Source organism: Lissotriton vulgaris, chromosome 9 (assembly GCF_964263255.1).
Source record: "Lissotriton vulgaris chromosome 9, aLisVul1.2, whole genome shotgun sequence".
NCBI classification, from domain to species: domain Eukaryota; kingdom Metazoa; phylum Chordata; class Amphibia; order Caudata; family Salamandridae; genus Lissotriton; species Lissotriton vulgaris.
The window spans coordinates 1,042,565,167-1,042,587,177 of NC_141697.1; positions in this window are offsets into that span (position 1 = coordinate 1,042,565,167).

Consider the following 22,011-nt stretch of genomic DNA (forward strand, 5'->3'; position numbering starts at 1 on the left):
TACAAGAGCGCGAGGAGGAGTGGCAGGAGGAGCGGTGTACAGGCAGGGAAGAGCGGTGAGGAGTAGCGGAGGACAGGCGGTGAGGAGCAGCGGACAGGCGGTGAGGAGCAGCGGACAGGCGGTGAGGAGCGGCGGACAGGCGGTGAGGAGCAGCAGACAGGCAGTGAGGAGCGGGGGACAGGCGGTGAGGAGCAGCAGACAGCCGGTGAGGAGCGGCGGACAGGCGGTGAGGAGCGGCAGACAGGCGGTGAGGAGCGGCGGACAGGCGGTGAGGAGCAGCGGACAGGAGCGGTGAGGAGCAGCGGAGGACAGGTGGTGAGGAGCGGCGGACAGGCGGTGAGGAGCGGCAGACAGGCAGTGAGGAGCGGCGGACAGGCAATGAGGAGCGGCGGACAGGCGGTGAGGAGCGGCGGACAGAAGCGGTGAGGAGCAGCGGAGGACAGGCGGTGAGGAGCAGCGGACAGGCGGTGAGGAGCGGCGGACAGGCGGGGAGGAGCAGTGAGGAGCAGCGGAGCACAGGCGGTGAGGAGCAGCGGACAGGCGTTGAGGACCGGCGGACAGGCGGAGGTAAGTGAAGCAGCCGCGGGTGTGCTCACGGGGCAGGCAGGGGCCCTGAAGCCTGATTGCTCCTGGACAAGGTCGGGACGGGCTGCTAGTTTCTTATAGATTAACAAACAACAAAATGACAATAGGAGCTGAATTTGTTACCAGCCAGAAAGGAAAACTATTACTCTGCTACATGGGTTACACTTATACCCAAGAGAAACAATTTGGGAGGAAATTTAATTGGAAATGTTGCAAATATCACTCCCACAAATGTTATGGAAGGGCAACAACTAGGGAAGCAACAGTCCTTTATACCAGGGAACACAACAACCCACCAAACATAACCGAAATAGAAGTTAGAACAGCATTAGAAAACATAAAAGAAGCAAGTACAGGTTCCCAAAAACCAACAAGCGTAATCTTAAAAGAACAGATACCCCCAAATACCTAAAACAGCCACTACCCAAATGCCAAATATAGTTTCCCTCAAAAGAACAATATCACGTACCAAAAGAACAACTACCACTACCACTCTACCTCCTAGAACATATAGTGATATAAATTCAAATCCTGACCAAACTATAAATTTAAACAAACTACCTTTTGTCATTTACGACAACGAAAACAATGAAAAAAGACTAATAATGTTTGGCACAGCTATTAACCTCATAAAACTCCAACAAAGCCAATATTAGATGATGGATGGGACTTTTAACATCTGTCCCAAACCTTTTTACCAATTATTTACGATACATGGCCTATATCAAAACTGCAATATAACTCTACTTTATGCTCTGCTACCAAATAAAACTAATTCAACATATATTGAATTATTAAACACTATCAAACAGAAAACTAATGACTATTCCCCAGAAAAAATATTACTTGATTTTGAACAAGCAATGCTTTCAAGTATTTTAAAAATACACCCCCATACCTGTATACAAGGCTTCTACTATCACTTTAATCAGTGTCTATGGAGACATTTACAAAAGACAACCCTAAGCATAGAATATGCAACCAATTCATCTTTTGCATATCGAATAAAAAAACTAACAACACTGGCTTACGTTCCAGAAACAGATGTGGCCGAACACTACAACATTCTAATTGATAGCACATTTTACAAACAAAATGAAGCTAAATTAAGTGCACTCTAAGACTACTTTGAGGACACATGGGTAGGTAGGCTCCATAGATCTGGCCACAGAAGACATCCAAAATTCTTAATACCCTGGTGGTACGTTTACCGAAGCACCTTAAATGGGGAATCTAAAACAAACAACGCTGTTGAAGGCTGGCAAAATGCCTTCCTCCAATCAACAGGCAGAACTACACCAACTTTAGAAAAATGTATTAAATGCCTCCAAAAAGAGCAAAGTTATCAAGTATTCAGAATGGAACAATCCATTACTGAACTAACTCCAAAAACATCTAAACAAACCAAACAAATGTACAAATACCTAGAACAACAAGTAAAGCTATACCCTAGCACAAAAGGCATTGAATACCTCAACATAATAGCCAAAACACTACTCTAAATTACTCTAATCAACAAAGCAGTCCTAAATAAAATACAAACAATACAATGTAAATCACAAGCATATATTTTATCTGGAAAATAATTAATGTGTGCAATATATATTATATATTTTTTAATATATATATACACACATTAATAATATTTGAAATAAATAAAACATAACAATAATCATAATAACATTACACACCCACAATCAATAGAATATAAAGGCTGTAGAATCCTTTTACACCAAAACAATCCAGTTTAGAAAAATTGTACACAAAAAAAAATGAAAAAATACAACTGTTCCAAAACAGAATAGTCCATTCCACGAAGGTATTTCGAAAAACCATAAAAATCCAGAAAAATGATAAAAAATAGAAGAAACGCTCCAGGAAAACCGAAAAATTTAAAGAAGTGTTAAAAATCCATTAGTTAATAGAACTAACAAACACTTCTTTAAAAAAAAAAAAGACTCCTTCCGACATAACGAACTCCTGCAAAAAAATACATAAAACTTACATTCCCACCCACACAAAACAACATATACACTCCTACTAACAGTAATAGTAACATTAGATTTAACTTAATAAACTTTAAACAACGAAACACTAACTCTCCAAACAAGCCTATACAACGCTAAAAATTACGTACATCTACCATACGTAAATCCTACATATGAAAACGCCTAATACAACTAACTTACTTCTAACCACACTAAATAGTACCAATCTACTTTCAAAAATAATTTAAAACACACTTAAAACATATAAAACAAACCTTACCTTCAGCGACGTGAAGTGTCTCCCAACCGCAAGCTAATCTACATCCAAATGACACAAAACGAACCAAAGCGTTTATTTATTTATGCAATTTTTAAAGCGCTGCAATTACCCAGGGGTGTCTCGGCGCTGTGAGCTATGTTTGATATCACTAATGTGAGATCACTGAAAACCTGTCGTTATACTTTCTAAATGATCAGGTTACTGAGAAAACAACCATGTCTTTAGTTGCTTTCTAAAGATAATCAGGGTGGAACTAGTTTTTATGGTAAGGGGAAGAGAGTTCCACAGTTTTGCAGCAGCGATGGTAAAGCATCTGTCTCCCCAGTTAACTCTCCTCGTTCTGGGTATGTTGAGCAAGTGGGCAGTATTAGAGCGAAGTGTTCTGGGGGTGGTGAGAGGTTTAAATGAGTTCCTGAGAAATTTAGGTCCAACGTTGTTAATTGCCTTATTACAAAATACAAAACCCAAAACTAAATAAAAAGATTAACATAAAAAGATATTATTTAATGTTTGAAAATATTCCTTTACAGAGTAAAAAATGAATAGTATGTATTAAAAAAATTATGATTTTTTTACTTGTATGAAAATACTTTAAAATATCTACATATTTTGTGAAATTATAAAAATAAATATAAAATACATAATATATATTATTATAATTATTAAAAACAGGAACATTTGTAAAACATACTTTCAAAATGTTTTTCAAAATGTATATAAATAAATCTGTGTTAAAATAGTTTTTTTATTTAAATATATTGTTAACAAAAATTAATATGAATATTTTTGTTATTAATATTAATATAAAAATATTATGTACAACCAACATGTATAACAATATAAAAATTGTATATAATTTGTGAAAATATTTAGCTTTTTTTATTTTAAACCATACTTACAAGTACATAAAATAAGTGTTTTCAATAAAATGTACTATTTCAATAAAAATGTCAAATTTAAAATTAACCATAAAATGTTATAATAAATATATGACTAAATATATTTGTATAAAATTATAATAGTAATGTTTTTTGTTTATTTTTTGTCATGTTAATAAAAAAATAAAAAATTCCAACTATACACAATTAGTATGAAATGTATTTATTCTCAAAAATAATGGACTATTCCAACTCCATTCTACATTCATTTGAGGTAAGTACTAGACACTAATTAAATATAATTTACTATTCCCACTCCAATCTACATTAATTTGGGGTAGGTGCTGGACACTAATTAAATATAATTTACTATTCCCACTCCAGTCTACATTAATTTGGGGTAGGTGCAGGACACTAATCAAATAAAATTTACTATTCCCACTCCAATCTACATTAATTTGGGGTAGGTGCTGGACACTAATTACATATAATTTACTATTCCCACTCCAGTCTACATTAAATTGGGGTAGGTGCTGGACACTAATTACATATAATTTAGTATTCCCACTCCAGTCTACAATAATTTAAGGTAGGTGCTGGACACTAAGTAAATATAATTTACTATTCCCACTCCAATCTACAATAATTTGGGGTAGGTGCTGGACACTAATTAAATATAATTTACTATTCCCACTCCAGTCTACATTAATTTGGGGTAGGTGCTGGACACTAATTAAATATAATTTACTATTCCCACTCCAGTTTACATTAATTTGGAGTAGGTGCAGGACACTAATTACATATACTTTACTATTCCCACTCCAATCTACATTAAATTGGGGTAGGTGCTGGACACTAATTACATACAATTGACTATTTCCACTCCAATCTACATTAATTTGAGGTAGGTGCTGGACACTAATTAAATATAATTTACTATTCCCAATCCAATCTACATTAATTTGGGATAGGTGCTAGACACTAATTACATATAATTTACTATTCCCACTCCAATCTACATTAAATTGGAGTAAGTGCTGGACACTAATTACATATAATTTACTATTCCCACTCCAATGAACATTAATTTGAGGTAGGTTCTGGACACTAATTAAATATAATTTACTATTCCCACTCCAATCTACATTAATTTGGGGGTAGGAGCTGGCTACTAATTAAATATAATTTACTATTCACACTCCAATCTACATTAAATTGGGGTAGGTGCTGGACACTAATTACATATAATTTACTGTTCCCACTCAAGTCTACATTAAATTGGGGTAGGTGCCGGACACCAAATACATATAATTTACTATTCCCACTCCAGTCTACATTAATTTGTAGTAGAAGCTGGACACTAATAAAATATAATTTACTATCCCCACACCATTCTACAATAATTTTGAGTAAATGCTGTACAAAAATAAAAGATTAATAATAACAAAATCCTAATTAGAAAATAAAATAAAGTAATTATTTCCACTTTTTTTTTTTTTTTATAAATTTCAAAATATTAAAATTATTCCTATAGTATGTACTTTTTACAAACAAACACAACCCTTATACACTATAAACACTACAACTCAATCCTACAATTTTATATTTTATTTCAAATTTTGAAATTCAATTATTTTTTAAATTATTTTTTAAATTTAAAATTGTTCCTATAGTATGTCCTTTTTACAAGCAAACACAACCATTATACACTTTATACATGACAACTCAATCCTAAATGTAAAAAAATCTCAAATTAAAAGTTTTAAAATTTTTATTTTTTTAAAAATTATCCTAAATATTTCACTTTTACTAAAAAATACCTAACACTATCCACTATAAACACTACAACTCAGTCATATTATTATTAAATTTGAAATTTTTTAATTTTTATTTAAGTTTTAACAAAATGTATACAATTATTTAAATTTAAATATGCATTTTTAAAACACTCCCCACCCTTATCCCCTTTAAACCCAACATCCCGCTCCTAAACTTATATATATTTAAAAAATATATATATTTAAATTAATTAACACATTAAAATTACTAATTTAAAATACAAACTAAATTTTACAACATAAATATACAAATATTACTAAAAACTACACAATATCGATATTTTAACACAACGATATTTTATCATTCGATATTTTTACTTTCGATATTATAACACACATACTACTAATGATATTTTTGTAATCAATATTAAATAGTTCGATATATATTACCATCGATATTAAAACATCGATATTCTGTCACATCGATATTTAAATTTCGATATAATGTCTACTTACCATGGTGCTGTATGGTACAAATGCATCATAGTACCAGAATGCATAACACACTTTTGCCAAGGGCCTCCATGTAAACATGAAAGGTGGGTACCATAGCACTCATTACAACAATCAACATGAAGGTCCCCCACTTTTCTTAGTAATCAGTAAATTCAATAATTCAAAAACCAGAGCCAAGTGTTGTTTCTCATCGAAGCTTGTATTCTCAATCAGGGAAAACAGTCAGTCAGCCAGGAAAAAACAGCCAGCACGTGTTTCCTCGCACCCGTGAATTTTTCAAGGCTCTAATCATATACAAATAGACATATCAATCGATGTACACATCGTAAGAACATGTTATTCAAGAAATTTCTTAACAAATGTGTGTTTTTAAAAACATCCCTATACTGTAGACTGAATCTAGGAAGGAAAAAGAGTAGAGCCTCTGCCCGCATGCCAGGTTTGATATTTCCTGTTCACTATTGTGAACATCATGCAAAAGTGGTGGGAAAGATTGAAAAATTAGTCCCGGGCACTCTCTTAATTGCATGCATGTCATAGATCTAACCAATATTTGTAAGAGATAATGATAAATTAGAAAAAAGAAAAGTACCATTAACCCTGTGAATGTGAATTTGCAAAACACTAATCAATTCCAAGGACAAGTATCATGCAGTTCTGTGAATAAGGTGGATGACCAGGAATTGAAAATTAAAAGACTGTCCTGAAAGCAGTGGTACAGTGCTGCTGGTCCTGTACAGCGATCAAGTAGAAAGATCAAGATGTAGTCTACCCTACTTAAAAGAAAAATATACAAAAGATTAAGTACGTTCTATGAGAGCCCAAGAGGAATACTGTACATATTTTTAAGTATAAGAACTTACATCAGATCAAGAATTCCATAGAGACCTTTGCAATATATGTATAATTTATCCGCCCTTCTGGAATAATATTCTGAGTATGTGGAAGCGGCTTTGAAGCATGGTGGTGTTTATGTTACACGAATAGTCCTAAAGAAAATCATGGTACTGTTAGACATCCCGAAGTCACATTGTCTGTTGACTCCTAGACGAGAGCCAGATAACGAAGTAGACATTCTCCCTGTAGGTGGGGTAGGTCTCTTCAAAAACAGTGATATGAGAAACGAGCCATGATGCCAAAAACGTCCTACTTTTACTCGTCTTCTCAAACACAGTGAGATTAAAGATGAGCCATGATAAGCCCCCTGTATGTGGATATGGAGTCTTGGGTTACTAGTGATATATTAACCACATAATATTCAAAATAAGACTAACCCCAAAAAATCGTCAAAGAGCTAACATGTATCCTCAATGTTTTCCTTTCCATGCGTATATAGCCTCCCGGAACCTTACAAAATTGTTGGCCGTGGTTTCTTCTAAAAACAGCTAGATATTTCACAAAGGAATATTTTAAAGTCACCCCTTATTCTGATTATGACGGAAGAGTAAAATGCCCCTTGTGCATATATGTGTTTCATTCGACTATTATGTAAAGATGTTTGTGAAAAAGATATAGAATAAAAGCATCTATATATGCTACATTTATAGCACTAAACCAGTGCTGTTGTTAACAAGTTTGATGGTCTCCTCATTAAAACTGGAAATTTCAGTTGAAAGAACCGCAGATCAAGCCTTCAGAGTATATCCAATGCAGACTTAAGACCAACTTGGTATTTAGCAAAGGAATATTTTAAAGCCACCCCTCATTCTGATTATGACGGAAAAGTCAAAGTCCCCTTGTGCATATATGTGTTTCATCCGACTATTGTGTAAAGTTGTATGTAATAAATAAAGATATAGTCCCAAAGCCCCTATATACGCTATGTTTATTGTGCTGAACTTGTGGTGTGTTTGAAAAATTCAATAGCTTTCTCGTTAAATCTGATAATCTCAGTTAAAACAACTGCAGATCAAGCCTTCAGGGTATATCTGTTTCAAACTTAAAAAGTAGTCCAATACAAATTGTTAAATATCTTACCCGTGAGCGTTGCCACCTCTCTGCTAACAATCTGAAGCATCCAGAAGTGAAGTGAACTCACCGGTAAATAGGTCCCCACTAGATGATGTGCACCGCTACTCATATATATCAAGAGAGGACTGTAGGTAGTACAAAGGTAGTGGTCAATAGCAGCCGCCATATTTGCTATGTATACTATTCTATGTCGAAGTATGTACAGGATCAGAAATGCTTAAAAACATTTTCATAGAATAGTCTCCTACATTCGATTAGTGCAAACCTAAAGTAAACTAAGTCTACGGATTATCTAGTGTGGTTCTCAAGTAATACAAAAACATCCATATATTCTGGACAAGCAATAGTTGTATATGTCAATAGTGGTGAAAATCCGCCCCATGATAAAGATGCATATAAGGAAATTTCGATCTTGGTATTCAGTGCTCACCATATGTTGGATATCCTACATTGTCAATGTGAAACATTCCTCAGGTAGAATGAGGATGGAGAAAATGTGGTCGGTAGGGGAAAAGGGGAAGGATAAAGATTGGTGTGTTGTGAGGGTGAACGGAAAAGGATGCCATTATGATTTGAAAGAGTGATGATTAGAAGCCTAACATTCAAATTCATGAGTCTAGGACATAGCCAACTTATTCCAGCAAAAACAATATCAATGCACTGTTTATTTAGTTCTCCAATGTACCATTTCATACCATGTAACATAAATCAGGAATCATATTCACAAGTCATTCAGGGACATGTTAACCACATGTTATGATCTATATATTACATGAACATAGAATCCTGAATATAGTTTGTGTTACATATGTATATTACATATATACAAGAGATATGTATTGCGTCGGAACATCATCAGATCCTATTTTAATTGGAAAACAATTCCAGTCCTAAAATCACTAGTCTCTCAGGAACACATGCAGCTCCCTGTCCGCATTGAGCCCCAATTCAAACACCCTACATTTTGTAATCCATTCAGTTTCCTCCTTTCTAAGGGTTAGTGTTCTATTGCCTCCCCTCGGGTTGTGAGCAATGTGTGCTAGACCATGAAATTTGATGCAAATCAGTTCCAAACCTGCATGTGCAGTTTTGTAATGTGTTGCCAAAGGATAGTTGCAGTTATTGTTCCTGATTGCCCTGATATGTTCTTGTATGAGTTCCTTCAACGGTTTTATGGTACTCCCCACATATATTAACATTTGGAAACTATACAGTATATTACAAACTTGGTGTTGCAATTGATGAAATGTGGTATTTGATAAGTGATCTTAGTGTTGTATTTGAATCACCTGGTCCTGTCCAAAGCATTCTAGCATATATTGCATCTTGTGCTTATTACCCCTGATGAGGTGTTGAAGTAAATTGCATTGAGACACCCTTTGCAGTGATGACTGCAATTTAGCTGCCTTTAGCTTAGATCTTATTTTACAACCCCAAATGCTTACAAAATGCTAGAATTCAGGTTAATAAACGCATAGAATAAATCGCAGTATAAATCAATTTTACCTTTACCAAATAGCATAACGGAATAAACAAACAATGGTTGAGGCAGACACGTCAGTATGAGCACACACACAAAAACAGACAATTAATGAAACGGTCAAAAAAGGCATGAGAGAAAAAAAACAACTAAACATTCCAAAACACTAACACGACAAAGCATGTGCCACTGTCTTTGAGAAAAAGCAACAATCCATCCTGATTAGGCAGCAGGGATATATGGGACTATGCCATACGGACCATGGGAGACGGCATCATCCTCAAAAGCATGCACAATCTATCACCTTGGGATGTGGGGATTTTTGAGCTTTTAATAAATGTGATGCATATGACATAGATCAAAACACAGGCTGCAGAAGAGGTTAATTCATAGGCTGTGGTCCTAAAAAGGAGAAGAACATTTCCCTGTAGGGGTTGTACCTTGACCAAATAAAAGTCATAACATCTTGTCCACAACCAAACCAGCATTAATCAATACCTTCCTTCTTGGTACACATCTCCATGCATTCCTGTCATAACAGGAGGACAGAGTTTATCAGGTAGGTATTGTTATCCCACAAATCTATCTTAGCGATCATTCTAGGTTTGGATGTGAGTATCAGTACAGCGTGTACTGAATTTTACGTTTTTTTTAGTGTAAGTATAAGTATAGCATGAACTAAAGTTTTCAGCTGCATGTCTCGATGCATGCACTTAGAGGAATTGTCACAAAAAAACAATAAACAGGCATTGTTGCTAATCTACAACAGTATAACATTGGTTCTACATGGATTAAGATTTATGACTAACAAAATGTTAGAAGGCAAAATAGCCAAGCACGCCTCTTTGCACCAGTGAAGATGGCAAGCAACCAGGCACAGCGCTCCACAAGGCCCTGTTCATAATGAATTAACAGGAAATGGACCACAGATTGGCATAAGACAATTCCTATCACTGGATGCCTGCTATCTATGAATGCAAGAAAAAAGAAGAAATTGACATATACCTATGTGTACCCTATCTATACAGCAGTGACAGTTCCTCTGCAATGGCGGAGGTGCATCGCCCCACTGCCTGGCTCAGTGCCAGCAAATGTAAAATAAAACAATGTCCTTGCATCGGTTTATTTTACATTTGCCAGCTCTTAGCCTGCGGTGTTGGGGGTGGGGGCCCGAGGCATAGGAGGGGGGAGGAGGAGTGCTAGTGCACTCCACTCCCTAAGTGCTCATATGTATTTTGCCTGCCGTCTCAGGCTGACCCAAACACACATTTGCACTTAGGTTTCTCCAGCCCAGCTGCATTGAGCAGCCGGGCTGGAGAAACTCCATAAACTCCCTAGTCTGAGCTTGGCTTCTTTCCTGTCTGCTCAGATCAATCCCTGCGCTGCTCTGCTGCGTGGAGATTGACCAGGGAGTCTGTCCCAGGGCCTGCTGGGACCAAGCAGGAAGAGGAGAGGTGAAGCAGCAAGACGTGATGCTGGGGGTGGCCGGCGGCAAAAGATAGGTCTTTTTTTAAAATATTGTATACCTCCCTCCTGTAAGCAACGCCTCCCGCGCGACCCCTCTCACCCCACCATCCTTTGCTTATGGAGGCCGCTGCTGCTATACAGTCTAATAACCCAAAGAAACTGGATCCTCTATAAAGTTTCAGTCCTGTCTAGAGGAAGATCTAAATAAAGATCCTTACAATCAATTACTTTAAAACGAACCTTCTTAACATACATTTTCTGAGGGGAACAGATGAAGGCATTTGGCAGTTGTGATACGAAGGAACCACTTTTCCTCTGAACTGACACTCATTTGGAAATTTGGAAGAGTGACTTTTTGTTTACTTAGCTTCAGAGGGATATGATTGATTACAGCGTAGGATCAGAATCGCAGTAAGGAAGTCAAATATTCTAAGTTCGTTTTTGATGAGCAGAAAATAAATGTGCTTTCTTGAACTTATGACCGACGTTTTTAAAATGCCAATTGTAATCATGCCAATGGCTTAAAGGTCTCACAGTCACATGTTTAAAGGCACATGGCTAAAGGTGGTGAACAATAATAGTATTACAAGAAAGGGAAGTGCGGTGAAAAGTCACAGAAAGTGATAATAATAAAAGCTCAGCAGAGCCAGAAGTAAGCCCAGGTGCTTGATTTCTTGAAACAAATTATTAACTGATGGCCGACTGAAGTAAGGTGTTACTGTATCATGTTGTCACTTTCTGGCAACTGACACCACAATAGCCTCACATTTCCCTGTGAGAAAATATTTTAATCTTGGTGATGTATGCCCCCTTACCAACTGGAGTACACCTAGGGCACTTATACCCCTGAGCCTACTAATATCAGTAATATGAACAATCTTTATTACTTTTCCCAAATAATATCCAAAGATACTATTTGCACATATACATTTGCCTAAATTGAAGGAGGCCACCAAGTGTGAAGAGGATAATGATGGAGCAGGGTTTTGCGAAAAAAAAACCTGCTCGGATTAAACCCTCAGAAACATTTATTAACAGTGTTCTGTGAACATTTTATTAAAAGAAAGCTAAAATAAGGGGAATTGCTCTTGCACATGCATGTACTAATGCATGGAACTAGGCCGCAAATGCTCTTGGCTAAAAGACAAATGCTGCTTTTGTGCACGTTGATAACGTTTGCTAGGAAATAAAAATATGGGTTGTGCTTGGGTTAGTGCAAGGCTGGGATGGATTGTATTGGATTGGATTGGATTTATATTTGTATAGCGCGATAGCTACCCGCAGGTGTCCTAGCGCTTAAGAGTGACGTGTGTATGTGGCAGTGGCTGGGTTATCTACTAAAAAGAAGGGTTTTTAATTTTTTCCGGAAGAGCAGAAGGTTGGGTTCTGATCGGAGGGGGATTGGAAGGGAGTTTCAGAGTTTTACCGCATTTACTGAAAACATCCTGCCTCCGCTCCTCTCTCTTCTGATCCTGGGAATGGTAGGTTGGAAGGTATGGGCTGATCTAAGCTGTCTGTTAGGTTGGTAGGGGGTGATCAGGGTGTGGTTCAGACTTGCTCCTTTCCTCCAGTAGGCACGGTGGCCAATGCACATGCTTTTGAAGTTGATTCTTTCCCTCACTGGCAACCAGTGGAGAGCTTTTAGTTCGGATTTCACGGATTGGCGGTGGGGGATGCGCAACAGAGTGCGGGCCGTACAGTTTTGAATCAACTGGAGTTTTCTTAGGGTTAGTTGAGGGCCTCCTAGGTAGAGGGCGTTCCCGAAATCAAGCCGGGAGAGAATTAGGCCCTGGACCATGATCTGTCTGGCTTTGAACAGTAGGAGCGTAAGGATCTTCCGGATAAGTCTCAGGCTGCCCATGCAGGTGGCAGATAGTTTGGTTGCCTGGTAGCCGAGAGTCAGTGTATTATCCATCCAGATTCCTAGGCTCTTGATGGTATCTTTGGCTGGAGGTGCAGGGCCCAGAGCTGGTGGCCACATGGAGTCAATGGATTTCTGTGGGGGGTTACCCAGTACCATTAGCTCTGTCTTATCTCCGTTTAGTTTGAGATAAGACTGGGTCATCCAAACACATACTGCCTCCATACATCCCCTTAGATCAGTTGGTTGAGAAGAGGGGTGATTCAGAGTTACCACCAGCCGAAATGACATTTCATGAAAATAATAACATTTGTGTTTGTTTTCTGTGGAAAAGCAAGCATGGGCCTACTCTTCTGCATATCAGTCTGGGGTTAATAATTGGTGGAAAAATAAAATGACTAAAAGAGGGTTTTGAGAGAGAAGACGGAACGTTAAGGCTGTGTGTCCTTCATAATAATTGTGTGACTGCCAAGCTACGGGGAAAGATGAGGTAATCAGTTGAAGCGAGCAACTACCTGCTCAAGTCGGCAGAGGCAAACAGTGGAAGTGTAGAGACTTGCAACATGAAATGTGCTTGAGGTAATATGTACTATGATTGTAATTTGGAGGTATTTCCTGGGAAGAATCTGACATGATGCTGAAAATTTAAGACAAAAGAACATTGAATAAGATGGTCCTGCTGAGAGTGGTGTGACAGTAAACCCCCATCTTTAGCCAATGAGAGCCGAAGTTTATTCTCATATTGAAACAAATGTGGGTTGGACATTTGGGTTTTAGGGTATAATTGAGGTGCCCTGTGGGTGGGGTTGGAAAAGGTGTCACTTAGAGGTAGCAGGAGATCGTCGCTGTCATCGGTTTGCTGTTTCCAGATAGAGGCCTACCTGTTTCCTGACTAAGGGCCAGATGTAGGAAGCCTAATACCGGTCGGTAACGGACGAAATTACTGAATTTCGTCTGTTACCGCCCGGTATTAGGCTTTTCTGATGTAGGGGCCTAATCTAAGGATTCAGTAATTTACCGAATCAGTAATTTAAGGAATCAGTAAATTACCGAATTCTTAAATACCGATTACCGAATTCCTAATGTAGGGAGCACTTAAATGAGTACTTTTCCCATGTTAGGATTCGTTATTTACCACCAACTATAAGTTGGTGGTAAATAACGAAAACCCCCAAAAAAGCAATTTCATGCAAATCATTTTAGTTCCATTTGGCAGACATACATGCCCTTGAACATGTATGTGTGCCACATGTGCACCCATGTACAATTGAGGGGTGCAACAGGGTGTCAAAGTGACACCCTGCCAACCTTCAATGTTTTCCCCCTTTTACCGAATCGGTATTTAGTGATTCGGTAATTCCCATTCATTCCTATGGGCCTCCAGGCCCATAGGAATGAATTGGGAATACCGAATCGGTAAATACCGATTCGGTAAATACCGAATCGGTAAATACCGATTCGGTAAATACCGAATCTTAACGATTCGGTAATACTTACCAAATTTTTCCCTACATAGCATTTACCGATTCTAAAATGTGGTATTTTAGAATCGGTAAATGTCCCTCACCTACATCTGGCCCTTAATCTTTGCCACTCAACGCTTCTTGAGGGGTCTTACTGCCCTTTGGCCAGAGGGAAGATTTCCCTGATTCTTACTTGGGTTAGTATAGATAATATGAATTTGCATAATCATTTTCAAATGTATTTTGTCTCTGAAACTTTTCTCTCTTCGCCAAGCCACTCCTTCAATGCACTGTTTATTTGACATGAGTTTGATTCTGTACATTGCTAATACTTTTTCTCCATGATAATCTATGATTTGCATTGTATGACGGTGCTTGATGAGCATTTATTTCACATTATTCTTCGATAAACATTATAATTTACACACTGAGACTGTTATTATATAGTAGTATTGATGAGTGCACATTATTGCTATCAACTATTAAACTCCCAAAGGTCTGTCGCCACAAACATGTACATTTTATAAGGAGAAATGTAGATTCAATTGTGTATTTGGTTAAGTTGGGTATAAACTTGCATCACACTGAACCCAGCGTGAAGGGATTACTTGGGTGAAGTAAATCTGCCTTTCTTTGTGTAGGAATTATTGATCCCTGACCCTGATCCCTAGATCAATAGCATCTTATCCTTTGGATGCACATATCTCCTAATCAAAATTGCAGTGATTTCTAACAATATTCAATAGAAAACAGGCCTCCTGTGTGAATTCTCCTTTTTGCCAACGATTTGATGCTATCCGAATGGAAAATCAAAAAATATGGCATCCAACTGCATGACAAATACTAAGAAAAGGGACATCTTTCCGAGCAAGAAGTAAACAGCTAGATAGGTTGCAAGGATTTAAAATAGGAATTTGTAATTTGGAGCATCTCTTTGCCTCAGAGGACACTCGCGAAATTCAAGGAGCTATTAAAACTAATAGCTATACCTAATTGGCTGTGGAGGTGGATGCAGACCAGATAGTATGACCTTAATAAATTAAAGCAGCATATTTGCAACAGGCACATAGAAGAGGTCTGGAAAATAAAGAATATTTTATGATACATTCATTTATGGTGTTTCTACAGCCTAGAACTATCCATATGGGCTGCGGTGTCCTTTACAAGTAACTATAACTGAAGCTACAGTCATAGACAAATATAACAGAAGGTGCAATAAAATAGGCAATGCTAAAAAAAGATAGATTATAGATGAGCTTTGTAAAAGAGGTGAAGAACGATTACAGTCCACTCTACTGCAAGTCTTTTTTTTATTAATGATAACAGATTGAAGGTGATCCAGAAGTGATTATATAATTTGGAGGCTAGGCAAGAGAAGGCCTTGTTGTGTTGAATGTGTTCCAAGAAGTGAATTTGCCATTGGTGGAAGAGACTAGAGAAGGCCTGGTTCAACATTTCTAGAAGTAGCTGCACTCTCTTTCGGTGTTACATGTTTTGCTGTATTGTTTTGTTTCCTGATTTTTTAAATCTTATTTTTCTAATGTTTCTTCTTTTTTACTATGAGGTGTTGCAAACTTACAACTCCAGCTGTATTTCAGGCTAAGCACTGTTATCTTATGCAGATATGTAGAGCACACTAATATCTGAGAGGATATCCTAGCGCTGAGCAGGAGTAAGTCTAGGCACACCAAGGGCCTAGTGGGAAAACTCAAAAAGCCAAGTCTTCAGCTTCTTATAGAATTCAAGAACTGAGGAGGATTCTCTTATGTGTAGTGGCAGGTTGTTCCATGTTTTAGGAGCAATGTGGGAGATGGCTTGACCGCCTGATCTGGTTTTCTGAATGCATTGGACTTATGCAAGTAGGTGTCCAGACAAGGGCAGGTGTCCGGAAGGTTTGTGAAAGCAGATGTGATTGTCGAGGTATTATGGGCCAGTGTTAGGTAGTGCCTATAAGTGTGGGTGAGGAGTATGAATTGTGCTTGTTGTTGAATGGGTAGCCAGATTAACTCTCCTTCAGTTGTGGAGTGATGTCAGTTTGGCATGGGAGGTTGAGAGTGATTCTGACTGAGAGTGATTCTGACTGTCGAGTTCTGAATGGTCTGCAGCCTTCAGGTAAGTTTTTTCTTGATCCCGGCATAGAAGTTTCCCGTAGTCCTGCTTGCTTGCAACCAGGGCTTGCATGGCGGTTTTCTGGCTACTGATTGTGAGCCATTCGAAATTCTTCAGGGTATGGAAGCAGGAGCCATTGACTGGGCAGTCAAGCTGAGTTTGCTGTCAATCCTGAAGTTCTTGCCATGGGCGGTGAACGTGACTGTCAGTCTTAGCTCTGCTGGCCACCAGTTAGAGGCCCACGGTCATAGGCTCTTTCCAAAGATCATGATTTGGTCTTGTCGGTGTTCTACTTTAGACAGTTGGGTTTCTTTCAGAGGGTGATTTCAGTCATGCAGGTACTGAACTGGATCCAGGCACTGGGTGTCATGTCTGTGAGGAAGAGAATGAGTTGTGTGTTCTTAGCATAGGAGAGGACCTTGTTAAGTGAGAGCAGATGATGTTGGCTGAAGGGATCATGTGTGCATAGAAAAGGGTCGGGCTCAGGAAGGATCATTGTAGAACTCTGCAGATGAGGTTCCGGGTGTCCAAGGTGTATAGTGCCAGGCTGACTGACAAGGTCCTTCTAGTCAAGAAGAAGCAGATCCATCAGAGTTCATGTCAGAGGCAATGCCTCAAGACTTTGACAACTTCTTAGCTGGACACATGTGATAGGTCAGTCCGTAGTTTATCTGGCAAACATGGCTTCTCTCAGACAGAGATGGAGAAGCATGGTCAACACATTTACCAAACCCTGCATTTAAGGCACCTAATTTCAGAAGAAGTTTAAGAAAAATCATTACAATATGGCTGCTGCACATCCATGAGTACTTATGGTAAGAATAACAATTACAAGTTGGCTGTTGTGTTAGTGTGTGCACACACAGCAGCCATAACAGGCCTTCACAGGCACTTTGGCCTCCACAAGCCCTACTCCTACATCTTTTTTAAGAGTTATTCTCATATAATAATATAAACAAATACATATTATACATGTATTAAAGACAAAATCAAAAACCTTATGCAAAATCAATATCTTTGTCTATAAAGCTGCTGTGTGGCATGAATCAAAACAGAGTATGCAAAGAAATTTGGTGCATAATTGCAAGTAGAGCTTGTGCAGATCCCTGTGGCAGCAAGTTGAAAGAGGCAACTAGGTATTGATGGACAGAGGCGTAGCTAACCTTTGTACAACAGGTGCAGGGGCATCAGTGCCCAGAAGAGGAAGGGACACCATAAAGCCCAATCTATGACTGTCTTTTTCACCCACCAAAAGCCTGAAAGGTCTCAGTTTTCTTTCATGCATTCTGGCCGATGCGCCACTGCTACCCCACTGTAGATAGATGGCATGTATGGTCACCTCATGCTAACCATGATTGACAGAAGGCAAAATATAACCCTATTGAATTCTAAAGAAGGCTGGTGATTCATTGTAACTAATGTCAGTAAAGATATGAAAACGTTTTGATGAGATAAGAATAGAACAATTGACTCCAGCTCTAATAGGAAATCCCTGAGCGGTTCCGAATCCAAGAGAGAGAAAGGCTGTGAACTATGCATAGCATTTCTTTTTGACTCTGCCAAGGACAGGCTGATGGGATGAATGACCCATTGATATTCTCATGTTTATTCATTCTGATTAACAGACACTCTAATAGTCTGGTGCAGTGGCAAGACTCCATGTTGTTTCCTCTGCCTTAGTTTGTTTGCATGGAAAAGGAAAATATTTCAACTGTATTTCAGATTGGTGCTTATAATACATTCCTTCACATACAACAGCTTGTAAAAATATTATACATTTTTCACTTTTAAAAGAACACATGTTTAACAAAGGACATGCAAACTATGAACATAATCTCTGGTGTTTTATGCACAGTCTCAGAGATTATTACACAAACACAACACCATAAAATCCACCACAGAAAATATATTCAAGCACCACGTCACTCACCTCACGCCACATATTTTCATAAATGTGCAGACATGCTCACAGCATCTATCAAACAGGGTTCATTGACAAAACATCGAAACCTAAAATATCCCCATACCACAATATCGAGTCATTAATGTAGATGTAAAAAATATAGACATCCTATAGTTATAAAGGTAAGTACAAGAATATCAAAAAAATAAATATTGATGACATATCTATAGATGTAACAAATATTGTATATATATATATATATATATATATATATATATATATATATATATTACCTACTGGCAGTCGCCAGTAGGTAGTTATAGTTAAAACCTAGTTTCCATAGGAAATCCACAACATTCTATTTGGAATAACTTTGGCGCCGGTGGACGAATCTCCGCAAATTTCTCCAAGAAAATGGCCTGCTCCGCTCCGCTCCTTCCCTGAAAGTTTAGGGGTGATTAGTCAAGTGGTGGCCAAGAAAAAAGGGGGTCCCAAAACGTGTTTTCCCCATGCAATTTTCCATAGGGACCTTTAGCCACGGCTACAGCCCGAACGGCTGAACGGAATTACACCAAATTTGCCAGAGAGGTAGATTTCGGTTTGCAAATTTGTGCTTTTTGTTAAATAGTGTAAATCTGTTCAGTAGTTCCTGAGAAAATCAAAAGTAAAATCATAGTGATATCTAGAGACAGAGTTCAGTACTCTGTACTGTACTCTGTACTGTACTCTGTACCTTCCAGAGCACAAGCTGCATGCTGATTGGCTGTCAACTGTCTGTCAACACTCCAAACCAGGAAGTGTTTGCAGCCATCTTGTGCCACGGTAGAACCGAGGCACAAGAAAGCAGTGAAACAAACGTGCAAAACACGCAAAGGGGGCAGGGTAGAAACACCCTGACCGATTTTAAAAATCGCGGGGTACAATGTACAGTACTCTTTACTGAACTCTGTACCTTCCCGAGCACGAGCTGCATGGTCCTTGGCTGTCAACTGTCTGTCAACACTCCAAACCAGGAAGTGTTTGCAGCCATCTTGTGCCTCGGTAGCAGTGAAACAAACGTGCAAAACACGCAAAGGGGCAGGGTAGAAACACCCTGATCCCCAAAGTCTGCTCAGGGGGTCCCACAAGGACACCCAAGGCCAAAAAATATATATATATATTTTTAAATTGCGGGGTACGAAGTACCGTACTCTGTACTGTACTCTGTACTGTACTCTGTACTGTGCTCTTTACCTTCAAGAGCGCATGCAGGAGGTTCCAGGTGGGCTAGTTGGCCCCCAGGGACCTCCAGTATGCAAGGGGAATTAGTTCCCCCTCTGCAAACGCGCCAGGGGGCTGCATTGCAGAGAGGTGAAAAAAGGGGCGTAGCCTTATTACACCTGTCTGCAATGCAGCCCCTTGGCGCATACTGGAGGTTCCTGGTGGACTAGTTGGCCCCCAGAGACCCCCAGTATTCAAGGGGAATTAGTTCCCCCTCTGCAAACGCGCCAGGGGGCTGCCTTGCAGAAAGGTGTAAAAAGGGGCGTGGCCTCATTACACCTCTCTGCAAGGTAGCCCCCTGGAGCATACTGGAGGTTCCTGGTGGGCTAGTTGGCCCCCACGGAACTCCAGTATGCAAGGGGAATTAGTTCCCCCTCTGCAAACGCGCCAGGGGGCTGCGTGCCAAAGAGGTGTAATGAGGCCATGCCTCTTTTTACAACTCTCTGCAACGCAGCCCCCTGGCGCATACTGGAGGTTCCTGGTGAGGTAGTTGGCCCCCAGGGGTCCTCAGGATTGAAGGGGAATTAGCTCCCCGACTGAAAACGCGCCACAGGGCGTGTTTGCAAACGTCACCTGAGGCTACACCCCCCCTTCACCACTGTGTAAACACACCCCATGGCACATTTTAAGTTGGGGGATTAAGTTCCCTTGAATTCGAAGGGTCCCTGGGGTCCAACTAGCCAACCAGGTACCTCCAGTAAGTGCCACAGAGCTGCGTTGCAGAGAGTGTAAAAAGGGGCTTTGCCTTGAAAACCCCCCTGCAATTCAGGTCTTTGGCACTTACTGGAGGTACCTGGTGGGCTGGTTGGCCCCAGGGACCCTCAGGATTGAAGAGGAATTCATTTCCTAACTTAAAATGCACCACAGGGCGTGTTTGCACATGTCACCTCAGGCCACGCCCCCTCCCTTCACCACTGTGTAAACACGCCCCATGGACATTTTAAGTTGGGGGATTAAGTTCCCTCAAATCCGAAGGGTCCCTAGGGTCCAACTAGCCCCCCAGGTACCTCCAGTAAGCGCCACAAAGCTGCATTGCAGAGAGGTGTAAAAAGGGGTGTGACCTCTGAACCCCTCTCTGAAATGTAGCTCCCTGGTGCATACTGGAGGTTCCTGGTGGGCTAGTTGGCCCCAAGGCACCCCCAGTATTCAAGCGGAATTACTTCCCCATCTTACAAAGCGCCAGGTGGCGCGTTTGCAGATTGCTGTAGGGAGGGGGTGGGGCCCCCGGCGCGATACCTGTGTGGCCCCCTTCCTTTCCTATTTTTTGGGCCCTTGGGACCCCATTCCCCAGGACCTGACCCCCATTTTGTTAAAAAAAATTCAAACAGAAGGGGGGCTTTGTGGCCCCCTCCTGAGACTATTTTTGGCCCCGGGGACCCACCCCGAGGCATGGCCATTTAAAAAAAATAATAATAACTGGAGGGGTCTGCGTGGCCCCCCTCCTCAGGCCATTTATGGCCCATGGGACCCCATCCCCCGGGCCGGCCTTTTGCGAGTTAAAAAAAAGAATTCTTATGGGAGGCGGCCGCATAGCCCCCCTCCCGGGCCACTTCTGGCCCCGGGGACCGCATCCCCCGGGGCCAGCCCTATCCATTGGGGACAGTGGGGGGTCCCCAATCCCCCCACGGTCCCGCCTGCTCCGTGTGTCCTGCGGGAGCCGGCATTGCTTTTCCACAAGGGGAGCTGCTGACATGCAGCTCCCCTTGTGGAAAAGCGATTCTGCTTTGCTTCATTGAAGTGGGAGCAGGTTTCACTGCTCTCCCTTCAATGAAGCAAAGCAGAGGGCGGCTCTGTCATTTCAAACAGCAGTATCCCGGGGGTGGGCACCCCGGGACACTGAAGGAGCCTGCCCTGGGTGGTGGCAGCACCCAGGACCATCAAGTGCTCCAGGAGGCGTGGCCCACATCCCTCCATTTGCAAAGCCCGGGGGGGTGGCAGTCCCCGGGGGCTCTAGCCCCACCTCACACAGGTTTTTTTTTTAAAGAATCTCCAGAGGTGGCGGTCCCCGGGGCAGCTGGGGCCATGTGCCCCCCACAATAATTACAGTAAGCTCCGGGGCTGGTGGACCCAGGGGCTTGGGGGGCCTTTGAGGCCCCCATACATTTTAAGAAGAGATGCCCCGGGGGGTGGCAGTCCCCAGGGCTGCGGAGGGGGGCTGTGTGCCCCTGCAAACATTTCTAGAAAGCCCCGGGGGTGGCAGTCCCTGGGGCTGCTGGGGTGCACCTGAGCCGCCCAAATATTTTTGGGAAATGCCCCGGGACTTGGCAAATCTGGGGGCTAATTAATAACGCAGCCCGCTCTTAATTTTTTTCATTTTCCCAGCCAGATCCGGCAAAACATCGCGCATTTTGCCAATTTTGTTTTAAAAAAATGTTGTTTTGGGCCCTGGAGGTCCTTGTGTGACCCCCTAAGCAGGTTTAGGGGTCAGGGTGTTTCTACCCTGCTCCCTTTTCTTGTTTTGCGCCTTAGTTT